This window comes from Camellia sinensis, chromosome 9, assembly GCF_055761805.1.
Source record: "Camellia sinensis isolate YWXY chromosome 9, ASM5576180v1, whole genome shotgun sequence".
Lineage (NCBI taxonomy): Eukaryota > Viridiplantae > Streptophyta > Magnoliopsida > Ericales > Theaceae > Camellia > Camellia sinensis.
Window position 1 is genome coordinate 191199472 of NC_138969.1, and position 23249 is coordinate 191222720.

Genomic DNA, 23249 nt, shown 5'->3' on the forward strand with positions numbered 1-23249 from the left:
TTGGCTCACCTACAAACACATGAATGAGCGTGAGCGATAGCCCAGTGAATAATATCAAATAAAGAAGTCATACAAACGATATGTAGAACAACATACTCCAAACGGCCTTGGGCCCAATTCATACTTCTATTTAACATATATATATACACAATTTAAGTCAAGTGACCGTGGTTCGTTTCAGGCTGGCCTTCGGCCCATTTATACTTTCATTTATGTCAGAGCGGCCTCTGGCCCATCCATTCATGTCAAAACGGCCTCTGGCCCATTCATTCATGTCAAAACGACCTTCGGTCCTTTCATTTATGTCAAAACGACCTTTGGTCCATTCATTTATCTCAAAGCGACCTTCGGTCCATTCATTTATCTCAAAACAACCTTCGGTCCATTCGTTCATGTCAAAACGACTTTCGGTCCATTTGTTTATCTCAAAACGACCTTTGGTCCATTCATTTATCTCAAAACGACCTTCGGTCCGTTCGTTCGTGTCAAAACGACTTTCGGTCCATTCTTTTATCTCAAAACGACCTTCGGTCCATTCATTTATCTCAAAACGACCTTCGGTCCGTTTGTTCGTGTCAAAACGGCCTTTGGCCCATTCACACTTTCGTGTCAAACTGGCCTTTGGCCCAATCATTTATATCGAAACGGCCTCTGGCCCATTCATTCATGCTTGTCAAAACGGCCTCTGGCCCATTCATTATTTCTTGTCAAAACGGCCCCTGGCCCATTGCAAACTTTCATATCAGACATTGTCCACCATTCAAATTAATGAACTTACAGACTTACATAGAGGTAAGCAATAGGACAACAACATATTCAAACATCTTTTGTTAAGATATTACTCACAATGATCGGCTTGTGGATTTGCCCTGGAGCTTGACCCTACACATCACATAACATATATGGGTCACAAATAACTCAATCCGTTCTTTAATTCACACATTCCTCTTTAGGCTTCATTCTTATCTCTTTAATTCAATTACAATGCTCAAAGTATTCCTAAGAGTGCTTAGAAGTGAAAGGGAGCGGAAAACAGAACACAGAATGCATTTTTAGAATTTTAGAAAACAGGGTCCCCGCTCGAGTGTCGACTTCCCCGCTCAAGCGGACCCTTAGGGCTTGCAAAAGTACTGGTTACATTAAATCCCCGCTCGAGCGTGAACTCGGCCGCTCGAGCGGAAGTCCCGTCTACATAGCTCCCCACTCGAGCGCCAACTTCCCCGTTCGAGCGGACACCATGTCTGCAAAAAGTGCTGGGAGCACGTATTTCCTGCTCGAGCGGTAGTTCCCCCCCGCTCGAGCGGACACCAAAATTTTGGGTTTTCTAGAATGAGTTCTTGAGCTCCAAATTGACTTTCAACCAATTTTGAGCTCCAAATTGACTTTCAACCAATTTTTCTTGCATACAATGGCTCCAATCTCACATATATTTGTACTAACATGGTACTAACACTAGAATACGTCAACATGGAGCTTAATCTCATGAATCAAACACATGCATGGCTCATTTTCCACCAAACTCATTACCAACATAACAATGTCATGCATTCAACCTTATAATTTGTACATGCATGTGATGATTCTCAACTTAGATAATACAATTGGTGATTACATCATGAGCTTTAACCAAAACTTTACATGAATCATGTATTTCAAGCTTAAACATGCAAATTTAAGACAATTTCTTACATGCATGCACAATTTAGCCTTCAATTCAACAAAACCAATTCAATTTCATCATACTCAATTAAATTCATGTTCTTTATTCTTATTCAGCTCTGAATTTACAAATAGCAAACAAAAACCCATGATTCAAGGGTTAATTACTCACCTAGGAGCCTTGAACACTTGAGTTCTAGCCAAATCTTGAGCTTAATCTTCAAATTCCCAAGCTTGAGCAAAAAATCACACAATTCTCTCATTCTCTCTCTCTACAGCCGGTTCTCTTTATTTTAAGTCCCAAATTCAGCCAAAATGAAGTGAAAAAGAGAGGATAGAGAGTGTAGTGACTTCACAACAAAACCCACTAAGGCCAATATAATATTAATAAGATAATTGGGCTCTAATTCACCGATTTAATCAATTTAATCTGACCCGAATTAATTTTCAATTAAATTTCACCATAGGTTCCAAAAATTATGCCAATCTCAATGGCGTAATCAATTTCGGGTTCTGTGGCCGATAAGGCCTCCAATTAAATTTCCAAAGCAGATAAATCAAATAGATATTCCTACAGTGAACAGATAGAAATCCAAGACCACATAATGGCACACAAAATCATATTTAACACATAATCATACTCATATTAAGGACCAATTAACATATTACGGAACAAGGGTATTACAGTCTTCCCCCCTTTAGGAAGTTTTGTCCTCCAAACTTAATTTACCTTTAGCCAAAAACACTCCGGAATACCTTCTTATTCAATGGTTCTAATCCTTTTGATAGTTATCTGCTTAGTTTCAAAATCAAGCAACACTCTGTTCTCAATCAGTCAAAGACTCAACTTTTCCTTCATACAAGACTTGTATGGTGTCACACCAAAACTAGAGTGTAGGCTATGGTTATAAGCAAAGTCTGCCAACAATGGATAGATCTTCCAAACTCCCCGAAAAATCTACTGCATGTATTTGGAGCATTTCTCCCAAAAGTTCTTTCTAGTTACATTTCGATTTTCGGATGGAAAGCAACGCCGAATCATAATTCAGTTCCCATTGCCTCTTGAAGGCTTGTCAAAATTCAGACACATTTTAGGATTCGTATCTAAACAGTAGACACTAGGATCCCATACAAACGAGCAATCTTATTGACGTAAACAGTTGTCAGTTTATAAGCATCATACAAAAATTTCACAAGGAGGAAATGAGCAAACTTAGTAATTCTGTACACAATAACCCAAACGGGACTTATACTGGGGTGTCCAAGGCAGCCCCATAACGAAATTTGTAGTCACATATTTCTATTTCCATTCCGAAATAGAGGTAGAGATTGCAGTAGTTCTGCCAATATTTATTATTCAACTTTGCCTTGTTGGCACCGAAAACATTTAGGCACTAATTCAACAATTTCTTCTTCACAATAGGTCGCCAACATATTTATTTCTAATGCTAACTAACTTTACCCCAGAAGTTCGGTTCATTTCCTTGCCACAAAAGTTCAATTCGTTCTTCAATAATCCCGCAATTTACAACCCAATTCAGTACTTAGTTTAGTGACTCATCACAGTCATCGAAGGTCAATCAAAAGTTTTCAGGAACACAAAGTGGATCCAGATACAGATTCCCGAACCAACAAAGGATAACAACAAAACAATCCACCACACGACATACGTAACTCATATATCCCCATAGCACCAATTGTAAAGCACAAGAACATTGAAGCAGTCAACTTTTAACACAATACACGTGTTCTCAATTCATTCAATTCCCCGTTCTATCAAGTCTATCCATATTATCTGATAGTTGTCGAAAGCATAAGGCAATTCACATATTAATCCCCACGGCGTCAAAGGTAGTATTAAAAATAGTCAAACACGCGTTAAACACAATTTACACATCCTCAGAGCCCCAATTGCAGAATATAATGGCACTGAGCAGTTATTTACACAAGGCGTACTGAATCCACACACTTTCGGATAATCAGGGTTTTTCAAAGCTTCTTTGGATGTTAATAATATCTACTTGATCTCAAGAGATGACATTTGGGACAAAGCAAACAAATAATCGCCTCGGGACCAAAGCACACCCGTTCACGACCGTCGGTGGCCGGCCCGAGATCGATTAGACAAACCCACCTGTACAAGACCGTCAGTGGCAAAAGAGATATCTCAACAAAGGTGCTACATAGGCTTAACGTCCCCTAGCATGAAGGGACGCTCCAAGAATGTCATCAAAACAAGCATAATACCATTTACTTTAACCTGATTTCCCAAAATCTGATAACATTGAAGCAACTACTCTCCCTTACAAAACATATTCTGATCAGTCAAAGACAAATGTTCAGTACTGCTTATAATCAAATCAATTTGCCATCATCGGTCCCCATAGCGTCAACCAACAAGGATGAGACAATACACAAGCATCGTTTCTTAAGACACCCAATCACAGGATTTGTACAATTCGGCTCATTTTCAACGCATATGTCCTCGATAGTTGGGGGTTGGTTCTCAATGGTGTTCATGGTTAGATCAATCTGTCATAGCCCACAAAAGGTCTTTCAAATAGGTCAAGTACTCTAAACAGATTCAAGTTTTGGGTCTATCAGTTTTTCTGCCAAGAATATTCTGGCTATTTATTTACAAGCAATCCTCAATCCCTTTTTACAAAATTAAATTAGATAGAGGGTCTTATCAAACAAATCCCGACACAGGTCTTGCCAAATTAAATCAAACAAAGGTTCTATCAGATCGAATCAGATAAAAAATTTCTCAAATAGGGCACATTCAGTTCTGTAAGGCATACTTCATCTGCTTAGGTACATGGGTGATGGTTTCTCAACTGCCCTAAGTTCATCAGTTCTCAAGGTCATATCAGAATCATTCACCACAATAGTTCATATCAAAGTGTTTCAAATCAGGTACAATACGGTATTGTCTACATAAATTCGGGGGTAGTCGCATATGCATGCAGTTATTCGTATCGGGAGGTACATATCATAATTAGTATAGCAGTTCTCAAATAAGTCTTATATGCAAGAACATGGTGTACAGTAACACATTAAATAGAGTTCCTCTGGTACACATAGTATAGGATTGTTATGCAAAAGTTCCAAATTAGCCACATAAGCATAGGTTCAGATGTACATGTGCATGTGCAGAGTTAATCGATACCCCAATACGCATTTCACAAATTTCCCCAAATGGAACATACACATTCAATGAATACGGTCTCGATCTTGCGGGTCCAACCAATCTAAATACACATGCAACAGATACAAAAGGATATGCCGATTCGAATCAAATAATATCCCAAGCAAAGATGTACACATGTATTAATTCAAAATCAATCAACACATAAGCATTCGTTTGTAAACAATATAGATACCCGGGATAACAATCATAGTATTCTGAGTGCTTTCTGGGATGAGTGTAATTACTCTATCCTGAGTAGCAATTCCTACCACTGGTACAAATTTAGCTGAGGCAGAACATTTATTCACATTGCTCAGTTCGGGAACAATCTCTTACCATATGGTCCATTTTTCCACACCTATAACAAGCCCCCGAAATTCGACGACGAGCCCTCGGCGTTTCTTACACTGGTGGTGGCAAAAGTTCTTGCCATAGCAGCAACTGACGTTGTTGTCTTAAGATCTCTGTCATTTCTTGTACCATTCTTCCCAGTCTATCAAGTCGGGCTGTGGAAGAGCTTTCCAGTTCGTATGCCCTTAATTTAACCACCCTCTACACAAACTCTCATTAAACCTTGCCAATTACTGGGATGTCCAATACAAAAATAAACACAGATACGCATGGGTACATTCGCACATAGGCACATTGTTATATTCTCATTTCACATATTGTACGCAATAAATCACATACGTAACAGATAATTGCATACTTATCAAATATCGCATGCTGAACATTTACTAAGTAATTATATACTCAAATCATGTTCATGTTTCACATAGGCACCCATTGGCAGAATCGAATGCACATAAGCAACTTTTCATGGTTCATATGTTCATGTATGTGCACTATAATAAAACAAATTTTATTGTACACAGTAGTGTAACAATTCATATCTCATATTCAAATCATGTGTGGTATTTCCTTTAGCGTAACATATCATGTTGGTCAAGCATAACAAGTTCCATAATGGAACCTTCGGTACCGGGTAACATATCTCATTCATAAGCCACGGTATTGTTTCCCTCGGGCGAGGGCTTCTGCTAAGGATACCACAATTACATTCGAAGAAAATTTAGACAGTCATTCACTCATGCAAAACATAGCATTTCAGGGAACCTGTCATTTCATATCATCAGAAAATAATTAAAGTTCACCATTTGATTAAACTTGCATTATACTTTATACAAAAGATTCACAAGTATGCATATACTAGAGAGCACACATATTCCAATGGTTTACAATACAAGCAATTCACGAATTTATAACACATAACTGTTCATATCGAAACAATTAAGCATATTCTTGATGCTTCTAAGTTCACATTTATCACATAAATGCATCCTAGATCTTTTCTAGACGCTTATTGCTCATTTGGACAAGTGTGTGAGTTATTAACTTGTGCTCTGATACTACTCTGTCACGATCCGAACCCGCCCCCATGGGTTAAGGACATAACCGGCCAGTAATCATGAGATTACCTATGGCCTCAAACCAAACCAAATGTATTTTAATAGAGTTAATGAGGGCCAAACGGAAGCAATTTAAAACTTTGTCCATAGAACTGTGCTTACATGGCACATCATAACAATCATACAGATACATATTAATAACTTACATCAAAATATGTACTAACACAACCTCTGTACATATAGGATCATTCGAATCTAAGTCAGCCAAGCAAAACTATATACAGACGTAAACCAAAGTCCTCGCCAACATGACAAAATGACACAAGATAGCAAAAGGGCGAAGACGTGTCTCGTTCGTGAGACGCGAGGGCTGACTCTTCAAAACCTTGGTTGTTCCACACAAACTTCACTGAGGCTGGGTTTGGACCTCTCTTGGCTCACCTACAAACACATGAATGAGCGTGAGCGATAGCCCAGTGAATAATATCAAATAAAGAAGTCATACAAACGATATGTAGAACAGTATACTCCAAACGGCCTTGGGCCCAATTCATACTTCTATTTAACATATATATATACACAATTTAAGTCAAGTGACCGTGGTTTGTATCAGGTTGGCCTTCGGCCCATTTATACTTTTATTTATGTCAGAGCGGCCTCTGGCCCATCCATTCATGTCAAAACGGCCTCGGGCCCATTCATTCATGTCAAAACAACCTTCGGTCCTTTCGTTTATGTCAAAACGATCTTCGGCCCATTCATTTATCTCAAAGCGACCTTCGGTCCATTCCTTTATCTCAAAACGACCTTCGGTCCATTCGTTTATGTCAAAACGACCTTCGGTCCATTCGTTTATCTCAAAACGACCTTCGGTCCGTTTGTTCGTGTCAAAACGACTTTCGGTCCATTCGTTTATCTCAAAACGACCTTCGGTCCATTCATTTATCTCAAAATGACCTTCGGTCCGTTTGTTCGTGTCAAAACGGCCTTTGGCCCATTCACACTTTCGTGTCAAACTAGCCTTTGGCCCAATCATTCATATCGAAATGGCCTCTGGCCCATTCATTCATGCTTGTCAAAACGGCCTCTGGCCCATTCATTATTTCTTGTCAAAACGGCCCCTGGCCCATTGCAAACTTTCATATTAGACATTGTCCACCATTCAAATTAATGAACTTACAGACTTACATAGAGGTAAGCAATAGGACAACAACATATTCAAACATCTTTTGTTAAGATATTACTCACAGTGATCGGCTTGTGGATTTGCCCTGGAGCTTGACCCTACACATCACATAACATACATGGGTCACAAATAACTCAATCCGTTCTTTAATTCACACATTCCTCTTTAGGCTTCATTCTTGTCTCTTTAATTCAATTACAATGCTCAAAGTATGCCTAAGAGTGCTTAGAAGTGAAAGGGAACAGAAAACAGAACACAGAATGCATTTTCAGAATTTCAGAAAACAGGGTCCCCGCTCGAGCGTGGACTTCCCCGCTCGAGCGGACCCTTAGGGCCTGCAAAAGTACTGGTTACATCAAATTCCCGCTCAAGCGTGAACTCAGCCGCTCGAGCGGAAGTCCCGTCTATATAGCTCCCTGCTCGAGCGCCAACTTCCCCGCTCGAGCAGACACCATGTCTGCAAAAAGTGCTGGGAGCATGTATTTCCCGCTCGAGCGGTAGTTCCCCCCCGCTCGAGCGGACACCAAAATTCTGGGTTTTCCAGAATGAGTTCTTGAGCTCCAAATCGACTTTCAACCAATTTTTCTTGCATACAATGGCTCCAATCTCACATATATTTGTACTAACATGGTACTAACACTAGAATACGTCAACATGGAGCTTAATCTCATGAATCAAACACATGCATGGCTCATTTTCCACCAAACTCATTACCAACATAACAATGTCATGCATTCAACCTTATAATTTGTACATGCATGTGATGATTCTCAACTTAGATAATACAATTGGTGATTACATCATGAGCTTTAACCAAAACTCCACATGAATCATGTATTTCAAGCTCAAACATGCAAATTTAAGACAATTTCTTACATGCATGCACAATTTAGCCTTCAATTCAACAAAACCAATTCGATTTCATCATACTCAATTAAATTCATGTTCTTTATTCTTATTCAGCTCTGAATTTACAAAAAACAAACAAAAACCCATGATTCAAGGGTTAATTACTCACCTAGGAGCCTTAAACATTCGAGTTCTAGCCAAATCTTGAGCTTAATCTTCAAATTCCCAAGCTTGAGCCAAAAATCACACAATTCTCTCATTCTCTCTCTCTACAACCGGTTCTCTCTATTTTGAGTCCCAAATTTAGCCAAAATGAAGTGAAAAAGAGAGGATAGAGAGTGTAGTGACTTCACAACAAAACCCACTAAGGCCAATATAATATTAATAAGATAATTGGGCTCTAATTCACCGATTTAATCAATTTAATCTGACCCGAATCAATTTTCAATTAAATTTCACCATAGGTTCCAAAAATTATGCCAATCCCAATGGCGTAATCAATTTCGGGTTCTGTGGCCGATAAGGCCTCCAATTAAATTTCCAAAGCAGATAAATCAAATAGATATTCCTACGGTGAACAGATAGAAATCCAAGACCACATAATGGCATACAAAATCATATTAAACACATAATCATACTCATATTAAGGACCAATTAACATATTACGGAACAGGGGTATTACAACAATAATCTCACTCAGTGCATCTATTTCACAATTTCATATCACTCGCACTGTCTTGTGCACTTTGTGGTTGTGTATCACTCGCACTGTCTTGTGCACTTTGTATTTGTGTATCACTCGTACTGTCTTGTGCACCTTATGGTTGTGTATCACTCGCACTGTCTTGTGCATTCTTTGGTCTAGGAGACCTTAAAATTTTGCATTTACACTCGCACTTTCTTGCGTATCGCACTTTTTTGTGCAGTTTACACTCGCGCTTTCTTGCGCATCGCACTTTCTTGTGCAATTTACACTTGCGCTTTCTTGCACATTTATTCACTCTTTCTCCACTCACATGAGATACGTGTGGACGCATTCTCATTTTCTTGTGCAATTTACATTCGTGATTTCTTGCGCACTTATTCCCCCTTTCTCCATTCGCATGAGGCACGTTTGGACGTATTCGCACTTTTTTTGTGCATTACACTCGCACTTTCTTGTGCAATTTACACTCGCGTTTTCTTGTGCATTTATTCACTCTTTCTCCACTAGCGTGAGGCGCGTTTGGACGTATTCGCACTTTTTTGTGCATTACACTCGCGCTTTCTTGCGCATCGCACTGTTTTGTGCACCTTGCATATTGCACTGTCTTGTGCATTCATATCTGTTTCGTGAATTCACTTGTATCGCACTGTCTTGTGCACATTGTTTTTTTGTATCATTCGCACTGTCTTGTGCATTGTAATTCAATCGTGCTATCTTGCGCACCGCGCTGTCTTGTGCACCTGTATAGCACTATTTTGTGCATTCACTCTGCATCGCACTATCTTGTGCATTCATCTGGTCTAGGAGACCTTAAATCCTCTAAAGGTGCAATTCCTTTGGTATTTGTCATGACCGAACGACTTCTAGTGGTTTGGTATAGCCACCTGCCAGTGTTTACAGTGAGTCCCTAGGAGATCAACTGAGACGGTGGAAATTAGAGTTTGAATGAGGATGCCTAGAACGCAAAGGTTCGGGATTTTCGAGACTAAAGTCTGGTTTAAATACCCAGGGGTGTGTCATCGACTTGAAATCTGTATGGCAGCCCCATAGGTTGAGGTAGCGTGTATGCAACTCAATTTTGGATACTGAACCAACCTAGTTTGTCACCCTGTTAGAGAATAGGGAAAGCTGCGACCATAGCCAGGGAGAAAAGTCATACTTGTGGTTCGGAAACGCAAGATGCAGAAGAGGGATACCCAGATCAGCATAAGGTGAGTCATTGCCAATTGCCCCTGTAAGGTACCTTCACTTCCTAGCTATCTATCATCATCTGTTACGTCTATTGCCTTGTATATAGTATCTGTCGCATGCATCTACTGCATTATCCATTTTATCGCTTGCATCCTTTCCATGTTAAGCTTAGTCTGGCATGTGCTCATACATTTCGTTCCTTGAAGCATGGTTTTGTTATAATGTGTACGTGCCTATTCCACTAAGAGAATTGTTGTCTGAGGGTTTTGGTACCTTTTCTATGTTAGACGTGGTCTATTTTGTGTCCATACCTTTTCTAAGTAAAATGTGGTTCGACTTACGCCTTATTCATTGCATCCATTGCATCTATTGTATCGTATTTTGTCTTGTTGCATTCGGCATATAGGATCACGATCTTTCCTCAACAGATCATTCCTTACTTATATCATGCCACCCAATTACTTGTATTCTTTCTGCGAAACACATAGTTCTGCTTGTGCACATGCCCATCCCACTAAAAGAATTGTGGTTTGAGGGTTTCGACACCTTTTCTATGTTAAACGTAGTTTGATTTTGCATCTCCATCCCTTTATGATATTTGTGTGGTTTTGCACTGCTTGTGGTTTGATGATTCAATTACATGGTATATTAGGTGCATTGTTTCGTTACATTGCATATCGTTTGCATGATTTCATTACAATTGTGTATCATTTTCCATTCTGCCCTTGAACTACGCTAGTTTGATTCCTTGCTAAGGGATACGTAGGCAACCGTCGGGTTCAACCAACTGCATCTGCATTTTGTTCATTTGTCCAAGTCTTCGGCCTTGTCAAAAATGGGTCATCTTTGGGCTTTGACATTTACTTATGTCATTTCATGACTCTGAGTTCTGTCAAAGAGCAACAACTGTAAACACCCTATTTTTGACCGCTCTTAAGACTTGGGCGCCATTGATGGCTTACTTGGTGATGAAAGGTGTGCAGTGCAAAGGTTCGATTTCTTTGGCAAGGAGAGCGTCAAATCCCAACCTCACACCCCATTTTTGGACCAAAACAATTTTAACCAAAATGATTTTAGACCTTAAAACCCTCTTTTTCAAAACATTTTTGAAAGAAGTTTCTACGATGTTCCGAGGCTTGCATTTTGTTAAATGTTGCGCTTTTCGGTAAACCGAGCAAGGACAAAGTGAAAATGAAATAAAGAGAGGTAAAATCTTTGGAAAAAATCTTTAAAACATCTTTTTTAGAGGTTGGGAGTTGAAGAAAATAAGAGGAGAGGGAAGAAACCCAGTTGGGGAAGAAGTTGGGCATGAATCGTTAAGAGAGAAAGTCGAGCAACCCTCGCTAAATCAGGTCTAGCCTTTTGTACACTTGGATTTCAACTATGAGGCCACCACCGTTGGAAAGTGGGCTTTCGGAGCTTCATTTTACACTCAATAATCTCCTCAAGCCGAGGCCAGATGAGGGAAATATGGTTGGTTGAAATTGGGCATCAATCCGATTGAGCTGAAAATGAGCAGTTTTCACTAAAATGAGCATAACTTCTTTCACACTTAGAATTTTGATGTGAGGCTTCCACCATTGGAAATAAGACTTCCGGGGCTTCAATTTAGGCTCAAGAATGACCTACAAAGGAGCCCATATGAAGGAGATATGCCTGCTTGAAGTCCGTGCTAGAAACCAGTTTTTGCTTTCCAGCCACTAGTGAAGCTTGTTGGCCATGCGTCGGCGACAAATGGAGTTTGCCGGCCATAGGTTGGCCAGGAGTGATCCTTGTCGGCACCAGTGGTGGCTGGTCGGCCACAAGTGTCCAGAAAGCTCAAATTTTACAGATATTTCTCCTCTAGTTGTTCTACACTGTGCCAGCTGTCCTGTATTCAGATATTTTTGACCAAGGCTCTTTTTTTTCTATATATAGAGGCCATATCTATCATATTGCAAGGTTAGAAAATTTTGGGAGCCTCTCTCTCTAAAAATCCTCTCTTTCTAAGATTTCTCTCTCTCTTGAGCGTTTGTGCTTAGAAACTTGTATACTTCAATATTTAACCTATCTACCCTTAACAAAAGTGGTTCATCTTTGGGCTGAGGTTGCTTGAAGCTCTCTTGGAGCCTCCTTTGAGCCCTAGAAGGTGGTTTAAGCTCAAATTTGTGCCTATTATGTGTTTTGCTTCAAAGGTATATAACTTACCTTATTTAAGCTTATTTTGCACACTTGTTTTGCCATCTCTTCACATTGTTTTTGAGCTGGTTTTCAACTGTAAAAACCTCTGCTTTTCAGTCCTAAAATGGTGGTTTGAGGTTATTTTGAGCTAGGGGATTGTCTCCATTTTTTTTCCTCTTTGGCTTGTGAAGCCTTTTGTGCCATTTCTTACCACCTTTAAATCAAACATTTTGGCTCTTTTAACCACTAAAATTTAGAGTTAATTCAGTGGTAAAAAGCATATTTTGAAGTCCAAAAATGGAGGGGTTGGTCTCCCCTCCTTGTGTCTCACTTGCATGCCTAGTTAGCACCCCATGGTAGCATGTTTTTGTGGTTTAACCTAGCATAATTCAAGCATGTTTTAGGCTTTGTTTTTGCATGCTTCAAATCTGTTTTGGGCTGGTTAAGTCCTTCGAGGCTTGTATTACATGGCTATAGTGTAATGGTCTTTACTAGCTTATTGTTTTGAGGCTTTAAGCATGAATTATTTGAGTTGCTTGCATGTTATAGCATCATTTTATATGTAATTTCAGTGTATGTAGCTCTGTCACATGCTCATTTACTTCACTTTTTCATTGCTTTTGAGAGTTGTGTTTTGAGTCTTGTTTGCAAGTTAACATGTGAGCATGTTTTTCTCGCCTTTTGTGCTTTAATCTTAGCATGTTTTGGCCACTGTTTTGATTGGTCTTAGCTCTGTTTTGAGTTGGTTTGGCCCTTCGAGGCTTGTATTGCATGGCTATTGTGCAATCTCTCTCACTAGCTTAATGTTTTAGGCTTTGTAGCATGTATTGCATGAGTTGCTTGCATGATTTAGTGTCATTTTGCATGCCATTTCAGCACTGAAATATCTGCAACCTCCCTTATTTCTTCACTTTTTCATTTGGTTTGATGTTTATTCTTGAGATTGAGATTTGTGTTTAATGGTTTTAATCATCTTTTGAGGGTTTCTACTAACCAACGACATGATCTCTCTCATGTCTCAAGTCATCCTTTGGTTGACCGCTCTCTCATTAGAGGACACTCACCTTGGACTTAATCGGTTAAAGAATGGTTTGGTAATGTAAAATGAGTAAATAAAACATAACAAGTAAAACATGAACATGATAAGCATGTTGTGTTGCACTGCATGTGTTTGAATCGGACGTTAATCCAAACACAAGGAAAATTGGACGTTTCATACTTAAAGTGATGAAACGTGCCACTTTTCTTAGTCACTATCACCCTTGATCATGCATAATAGGGTGGTGGTTGTTTTGGTCTTAATTGTGCATTCATTGACCTTGTACAAGCTTGGTTCTTTGGCCATCATGCATGAAAATGCTTGGTTGATGGCTTGAGAGCCAAGAGCTACACTCTTTTGAGCTTAAGAAATGATAAGGAGAGTAGAAGTACACACATATATTCCTTGGAATACACTGCTTTGCCTCTGTTTGTTCTCTGTTGCAGCAAAAAGGGAAATCCAGGAAATCAGTGGCCGATCGGCCAGTTGAAGCAGCTGACTGGCCACCAATGGTAACCGACCGGCCATAAATGAATTTTGCATCAGTATGTTCCTGAGTTGAAGCAGAGGCATTCTGGGAGTTGGCACAATTTTCAGAGATCAAACGAGTGCAAACGGAGGCATTCAAAGGCAAGGCGGCAGATTCCCGAGATGAAGCAAACCGAGATTGCAAGCATCCCTCACTTCCCGAGGCCGTTCATTTAAATTGTTTAGCTTAGTCGTTTTGTAATTAATTAGTTAAGTGTTTAATTAATTAATTCGGTTTGTAATTAATTAGCTAAGTTAGTTAATTAGTTTTGGTTTGTATTAGCATAATTAGCTTAGCTTAGTGTAGCTTAGCTTATTCATTCGGACCCTCCTTCGAGAGGGCGCAACGTTGTAATAAGTGTCTGTGCATGTGTGCGTGTGTGCATGTCTTCCAACCCCACGCCTTTCTCCCTTTTATTTATTCGCTTTCGATGGTTAGATTAAGGATCATGTTTCGATTAGCATACCTTATGCTCGCATGTTTGCATCCATTCATTTGTCTTGCATGTACCGAGACTTTGCGCATCATTCAAACTGTATTGCAATTTCAACACTTATTTGAATACATATTTCAAAGCATGTTATCAAATTGTTGCATTCATATGCTATCTTAGTAGCCGAGCCTATTAATTTCATGTTGCATGTGTTGTATTAGGCATCTTAACATAATTAGGATCATGCATTGTTTCTAACTAGCTTTTGTTTTGGCTTGGAGTACTCTGTAAGTTTTACGCTTCAGCATGCTTGCATGAGTGTGAGTGTTGCCATGTTTCGCATGCTTGCCATGAGGCTATGTGCTTACTTGATTAACTGTATGAATGCCTGTGAAAGGGGGCTTTGTTGTTTGAATTGAAACAATTCACCGATTATGAGTTTTAAGCCCACTTTACGAAGTGGCAAATCATGTTTTAAGCCCACTTGAGATGGCAAATCCGCGTTTTAGCCCACCTAAGGGTGGCAATTTCAAACCATTTTCGAAAACAAACATGAGTTGATTTGTTCCAAGTCTTGTGACTTAGTCTATATTTGATTGTGTGTGCGTCACATAGTAAAGTTAGCTAATAACCGGATAAGAACACATGAGGTTTACAAAACAACATATCATGCTTAGTAGAGGCCGATTTTTGATCGGGCGAGTGGGGGTGCTCATTTTAAGACCTTCCCCTCTCGTACTCAAGTTCTCGAGCCGAGGCAACTTTGGTGATGACGGACACGTGGCCTTTGGCACGAGGCAAGGTTTCTTAAGTTTCCCCAAAACAAAATATTTAGGCAGTGATTTTGTAATCTGGCAAAGCAGTCTAGTTTTGGCATTATTTGATCTAAAATTGATTTTCCAAAATGATTTGCTGGATTGGACTCTTTGGTGTTTATCAGTCTCGCATTGCATTTTGTGAGATTAGATTTAGAACCATGAGAAGAGTCCGAACTGTAGGACCAATTCGAACTTTCTGAAAAGGGGGCGTGAAGAAAGTCGAGTCTACAATTTAGTATTAAATCTGATTATTATACTATCATAGAGCCATCCAAGACCATCTTCATTGGCTTTTACGGACAAACTTGCTTTCCCAACCACAGTGGGTGTGACCCCTTTTAATACTTCAGCGAACGATCTTAGGCCTGAAAATGGAACTTCATCCCTGTATCTGATAGTTTCAGGAGGTCTTCTAATGGTATGGAGTTCTTTCCTGCTCTGATCAACTCGGATGCACCTGTCCTTGGTAGTTTTTTTTAACTTCTAGCACCCTTTCATCTACCAACAGACCATTCGCTTTCTGGATGGCAATGTTTTTTGTTACAGGGCAATTGAATCTCACAAATCCAAATATTGAGCTTGTCACAGCCCTTTTTTTGAAGGGAATAAAGACATCTAGAGTTTTGGTATCCATAGCTGAAGGTAAATTATCCACAAATACAGTGAACAATCGATGCTTAGCTTCCTTGCTTTGATCTCCAACTCTTTCCCTCCGCCTCACTACCGGAATCCAACCTCCATTTCCTCCTTGTGCCATTACATTTTCATTTACTCGAATGAAGATGGATGGTAGAGTTGAAGGTGTGATTAGTCGCCGCTGAACGATGGTAGCCATTTGACAGAGGTGTGCCTAGGGGATCACTAGTGACCGATGCATTACAGAATTGGATGATTCAGTCGATCGAACAGATGTAGCAACCCATGGAGGGAATGCAATCTTCCGAGCAGAGAAAGTAGAGCGCTGGGGTTATTCAGTCAGAGGAGCATAGTGTCAAACGTTAAGAACACAACTTTTTATTCACCCTATAAAGTTAAAAAGGTGAAGCTAAATTATGAACATGGTTGGAGAAAACTAGCAGCTCTAGTTTGTTCAAGGTTTAGATTTAGTCAATGGAGGCTTGCCTTGTGGATTAGACAACGCTGTTCGAGTTTGTGAGATTTATTATGGGCTCCAATTAGATGATTTGATTAATTCATTTTGTTAGTTTATGTGTAGATTATTTATAAATAAAAAAAAATTAAATTGATCCATTAATTGTAATTATATGATTTCATCACTGTTGTCTTTAAAAAAATGAATGGTTTAGTTTCAAAATTATAGTAGTTATCTATTTTTTAAAAACAAATATCATCAATTTGATTTTTGATCTATTTTTTATGAGTGATGTAAACAAGGGATTAATAGAAAAATAATTAATCAAATTATAAAAGTGAGACTCATGATAAACCTAAACAACACATTGCAGTCCAAATTTTGATCGGAGAGAATCTTGCTTTATTAAATATCAATATGTATCAAAATTTTAAACTTTGAATATCAATATTCACTAATGTATCAACTGATATTAATACATATTGCAATACGGTAATTTAAATGTGATTAGAAATTAGAATGCAAGAAAGTTGATTTCAAACCTGTTTGGTCCTTCACTTAGGATAGTTGGCTCGGAACTCCCACCAATGGCATACATCAGCCATTCATCATACTTATTGTTAGCAACATGAGCATACCCCATACCTAACCCTGTAAATTAATACAGCATTGATTTAGACCCCTCAAACTTCAACCTCCACCATCTCCCATACACGTGGCGGGGTGGTGATTGGAGGAGAAAAAAAAAAAGAAAAAGAAAAAGAAAAAGTGACCAATCAAAAAAGAAAAGGGGTCAAAGGGGGTGGGAGGAAAGGGGGTTCCAATCTTTATTCAAATTAATAATACACCATTTCAACATAAATTCAAGAAAAATGGTTTATAAATATAATTTTTCTATATAAAAAAAGGGAATTAGAATTTAGTGGAAAGTTTTAAAATTAATTGCAGATTGATGGAAAATTTTGAGGTTTTAATTATTAAAATTTATAAACTTTATCATTGCTCTATAATTCCCCCCCCCCCAAAAAAAAACATACACTGTGTTGTTTTTTCTCATAAAAAAAAAACTATCTAAAGTGAATGGTAATCAGTGTGTTTGGTTTTAATTTTTTGGATTCAATTTTTTGAAAATTGAATATTTTGTTTTTCGTGTTTATTTTTATTTTTTATTTTTAGTGAATATTTTTAAAATTTTAAGTAATTTTTTTACTTTTTTTGGATGCACCTTCGATTTATCAAAAAGTAAAATATTTATAAAAAAATATTTTAAAAAATTAATAAACGAACAATAATACAAAAAAATATACCGAATTCTCGTATTATTTTTTTTATTTTATATTTTTGGTATTTAGTGAATTTTTTAAAGATTTTTTTTCACAAATATTATATTTTTTAAGCATATTTAGTTAGGTGCATTTAAAAATTAAAATGCTTAGAATATTAAAAAAAATTCAATAAAAAAACATGAAAAATAAAAAACTCAATTTTCTAAAAGTGAATCTTGAAAATCCAAATTAAACAAGCTGAATACTTTTTAATTATGAGTCGCAATAGTCAATATTTTATCTTGAAATAAAATGAATAATAATAATTCCACCTTTTTGTATAAAAACTTTATGTAAAATTTATTTTTATAGAATTAATATATAAACTTTCCCAATAAAATTGTTGGAAATTAATAAGTGGGAGCTAGTCCTCTCACACCTTGGCATCATCTCAGATAGACCAGGGCCAAAGTTGTTGAACATTTCTGTGACTTTCATGATTGTGTCTGCAGCATAGCCATCTTGATGTCCAAGCAACATCACCTCTATGATCAACATGGTCCCCAAGACACATTTTAGTACTTTTTATTTATTTTTTTTTTAAACATGAAAAAAAGAATATTATGGGATGTCATCATTGCATTCGTGGGTTTAGATCCCGAAATAACTGGTTGCTAGCCTGATTGGACCTAACCCACCCACAACCGAGGCACTAATGGAACTTAATCATATGCCGTAGACGAGCTTAGGTTTCGATCGGAGTATGATGAGATCTTCATAGAGAGCCAGCTGTAAAGCAACATGTTCGTCCCCTAAGATTCGAACCTGAGTCATGCCTGTGGAGAGAGATGCCTTCTCTACTAAGTCATGCCTGTAGAAAGATATGCCTTCTCCCTCCGATTGTACTAAACCCTATTGCACAGCCGACTGCGGCTTGCCGGTTTGAAGCCCAATTCGGGTTTGATCTCCAACAAGAATCTATTGTGTTCATGAGTTTGTCTGTGTTCATGGAGTTTGTCTTTTGGATGAGGATGAAGAGTGTTTTTTTTTTTTTTTTTTTTCTTTCGCGGGGGGGGGGGGGGGGGGGGGGGGGGGGATATAAGTAGTCTTGTTTGTGTGCTTGTGTGGTTCAAGCATAATAGGTTAGAAGGAGAGAAAGGAATAGGAGCGAGGTTGGCTGTGCCATGGATAGGTTTAGGGGTGTGAATGTGATTGTGGGACATATTGAAGAAAAGGTACACCTAAATAGGAGATGAGTGATCACTGGCTGATTAGAGACTAGTTTTGTAGTACTGATTTTGGACTGGTGAAGTGTTCTTTTGCTTTGAAGGAGAGGTGTATAACATTTTCATAATATGTGTATATATTTAATATATATTTTAATTATATGAATTACTGGAGAGGCGGGTGTTTTGGATTTAAACTATGGAGTGTAATCATTGGATTTACATCAAAAGACATGATTCTTGGATCTACAGTGTGTCACTTTTAAATTTAAATGACACAATCTTTGGTCTAAAGGACACAAACCTATGTCTATATAAAAGCAAAATGGTTTGACAATAGATAATACGATATCCATAGAATATTAATGGAATTGCTCTCGAACATTTATATTATTATTTTCCTCGTTAGTTGGTGGATTAAAAAACCTAGAGGTATTTGAGATCTGATTTCTTTCGTGCATATCACAGTCATATATCAGTCTTTAAATTGGGTTTCATGGTATCCTGGCGACGGATTCGCATATAACCCGGTGCATATCATATTCAACAAAATTGGTGAAGACAAATATCGTCTTAAAAAAAATAAACTTATAACACGCCTTAAAACAATCTTAATTATTTTTATTTTATCTCCGTCCAACACATTTTTCAAATTCGCACCAACATCACTTTCTTGTTACTTGTCTAAAGAAATATATTCCTTTGTTTTGCTGATACTAATTATTAAAAAAAATGAGAAGGTGGTGACCATGTTGGGGTTATATATGCTTGCTAGGGATAGATTCTTTCTAATTGACTATGTAGATTGGATGGTGTTGTTGACACCTATGAAATTCGTTACAATCTTATTTTGATTATTTGAATGGTTTTTTTTTTAACTTCTTTGTAGATCATGTAGAAATATATATATAAATATAATATTATAGTCACATAATTTTATTATATTTATTGTTTTTAAAAATGAACAATTTATTTTTGAAATTTAATTGTCTATTTTTTTTTTATTTGTAAAAAGGAAAATATAAACAAGTATAAAGGGTAATAGATGAAAGCCATAGCTAATTATGATGAAATCATTTTATTTGTCTATTTTTTACAAATAATTATGATAAAATTATATGATTATAATTATCAGATTAATCTAACTTTTATTATAAATGATTTATACAAAAATTTTAAAAATAAACTATTCGAATTATCAAAATTAAACTCATAATAAACTCTACAGACTCGGACAACACCGTTCTCCATTGAATATGAAACTATATGTTGGTAATAAGTTGTCCATGTTGGATTTAGTAATTAGATGTTCAGTGAGGGTTTGGAGGTACACCTAGACGTGCTTGCACGAGCCAAGATGTGTTGTTGACCTTCGATATATATGTACAGGTCTTTAAAAATGGATTGCTTACAATATAATATTTTTGCTTCACTTCACAATCATTTTCACCGTAGGTATCAAATTTTATTATTTGCAACTTAATATTTAATTTAAACTTTTATTTTTAGTACACAGGCATTTCATTATTTGTCAATGCCAACCTATTGGCTTATTTTTCTACTAATATTATAAATGCGAGCGTGTCAGTAAGGATTGAAAAATTCTTACAGATTAAATTCAAACTAATTATCAAGCAATTATATTGACGGTCCTTTTGCCTCAATGAAGAGTATTTCAAAATTGTCAAGTGTAAAGAAAAGAAAAATTAAAAGAAGAAGGGAGGCGGAGAAAAATGATTAAGTGAATAATCAGGGTGATTGAGTGAACAATCAAATTAACCATTAATTTATCTTTACTCCTATACTTCAAAAAAGAAGTGCATAAAATTTATCACTACTCCTATACTTCGAAATGAAGTGCATAAAATAAAGTATAGAAAATTAAGTGTAGGAAATATAAATGACAAGAAAATAGAAATTAATTGTCTTTGAATTAAGTTCTAGATCCTTTTACAATGTAATCATGAATGACTATTTATAGACAAACATTTGTAGGAAAAAATTGCGTAATAACTACCATATTCTTTCATTTCCCACACTTCACACTCCATGATCTTCCATTTCATCTTTATGTCTTCGTAACTTTCTTTAATTTCCAATTTGTACCCCATGATCCTTCACATTCTCCATCATTTTTTCATAAGTGTTTAATGATTCATAACTTCTCATAACCTCCAAATGAGTAGGAGAGTGTCACGTGTCCTACAATTTATTAATAATAATAATAATAATAATAATAAAATTATCTATTTATGGTGCCAACACAACCAAAAATAAATGGAAAGCAATAATACTAATAATAATATCAAATTGAAGAGGTAGAGGAATAGAGGCTTTTGTTTTTTTTTTAAAAAAAACCGTGCTAATATTTGAGCTTGCTTTTGTTTTTAGAATATTTTATTGGGCCAAGCTTTTCCCAGTCCAGTTTGTGAATTGCAAGGATGAAGTCCAGGTCCATGACAATTACGATTTTTTTTTTTATAAAAAAAAAAAGAAAAAAAAAAGTCTAATGTTAGCTTTCAGATCAAGTTATTATTATTATTATTATTATTATTATTATTTTATGAATAATCTATATAGAGACTTATAAAATAAATGTATCAAATTATTGAAGTGGAACTTTTCCCAATTTGAGGGTAAGACAATGACCTTTTACTTGGGCCGCCAACGTATTTAATCATACGATCAAGTGACTACAAAATATGTTTTAGATCATATAGTAATAAATAATAAATATGATTTAAGCTCATGATATCAAATTTTATTCCAAAACACATGTTTGATTTAAAACTACCGGACAATCAAAACTTTACTAATTAAAATAATCGTACGTATAAAATTACATATGTATTTATTAATACAAATTTCGTTACTTTTATTTTTAGTAGTAAGAAACAATCACTATACTTGGTTATTATTTTTCAAAAATACTTTTCAGAAAATTTTATTTTTTTATTTTTCGTGTTTTTTTATTTTTACTGAATTTTTCTAATATTTAAAGCAATTTTTTTTTTAATTTTTAAACATACCTAACATACATATACCTAAAAAGTAAAAAAAAAATTGAAAAGAACCTTTTAAAAATTCATTAAATATAAAAAATACAAAAAAAATACGAGAATCCAGTACATTTTTTTTTATATTTTTATGTATTTATTAATTTTTAAAAATATTTTTTCACAAATTTTTTACTTTTTAGATACATCTAAGTAAGGTGCATTCAAAAAAATAAAAAAATGTTTAAAATTTTAAAAATATTCACTAAAAACAAAAAAACACGAAAACTAAAAAACTCAGTTTTCAAAAAACTTAATTCAAAAAACTCAAACCAAACACACTGAATGGTTTGCAGATATAAAAAGGCTAGTTTGATGCAATTTATTAATAATAATAATAATAGAAGTTAAAAGTATCCATTTCACAATTTTATATAATTAATTTTTTTTCCCAATTTATTTAAATTATTTCTACTTAATAAATTGTAAGTAAAAATTGCACTAAATAGTATGAAAAAATGAGATTATATATAGTATTTCTCAATGATAAAATATTTATTCTCATAATTAGTTCATTAAAAAATAATAGTAATACATATTATGAAAGAAATTATTATTTATTATTTAATATTGTAAGTGAAAGGCTACTCCATAAAGAGAATAAAAAGTGATTATTTTATTTTATTTCACTTTTATTCTTATGAATGCCTTAGATTCAAATTTGAAGTCGTTATATGGATAGGAGAAATAGAGAGCGTAACAATCCAGTTTATCTGTTTGGTTGAGTTTTTAGAAATTCATTTTCGAAATTTTTGTTGAAAATTAAAAATTAATTAACAAATAAACACCAAAAAAAGATATTTTGAAAATTTCCAAAATTATTTCTGTCCCAAAAAGTGAAAATATATAAAAAAATAATATATGTTTTTTCCAATTTCGTTCACCAAACTAGCTTTTGATTTTGATTTTAAATAGATTATGATTACTCAACCAAATAGTGTGTGAAAATGCTTGAAACAAGTTCAACATTAAGGGCAAATTGAATGTATAAATAAAAATATTGACATTGGCTACTGAACTATTTTAGTCACCAAAAGTGTTCACTTTTGGCTACTAATTCCATTTTAGTCGCCCATTCTACTACTTTCAGTAACGAAAATTCTATTTTTAGTCACCAATTCTGCTTTTTCTTGTAGTGTAAGTTTCCAAGCATAAATAATCTACAAATCCTTTACAATACAAACCTGCCTTTGAAGCAACATTCCCAAAACTTTGGCGTGCTTATAGTTATACATCATACTCACAAGTTTCGAAGCATAAAGAATCTACAAATCCTTTACAATACAAACCTGTCTTTGAAGGTTTTTGGGTGCATCTAAGCACCATCACAATAATCTCACAAAAAAAAAAAAAAAAAAGAAAAAAAAAAGAAGAAGAAATAAAGAAAAGAAAAGAAAAGAAAAGAAAAATAGGTTACAATAACATGACACATCATGATGT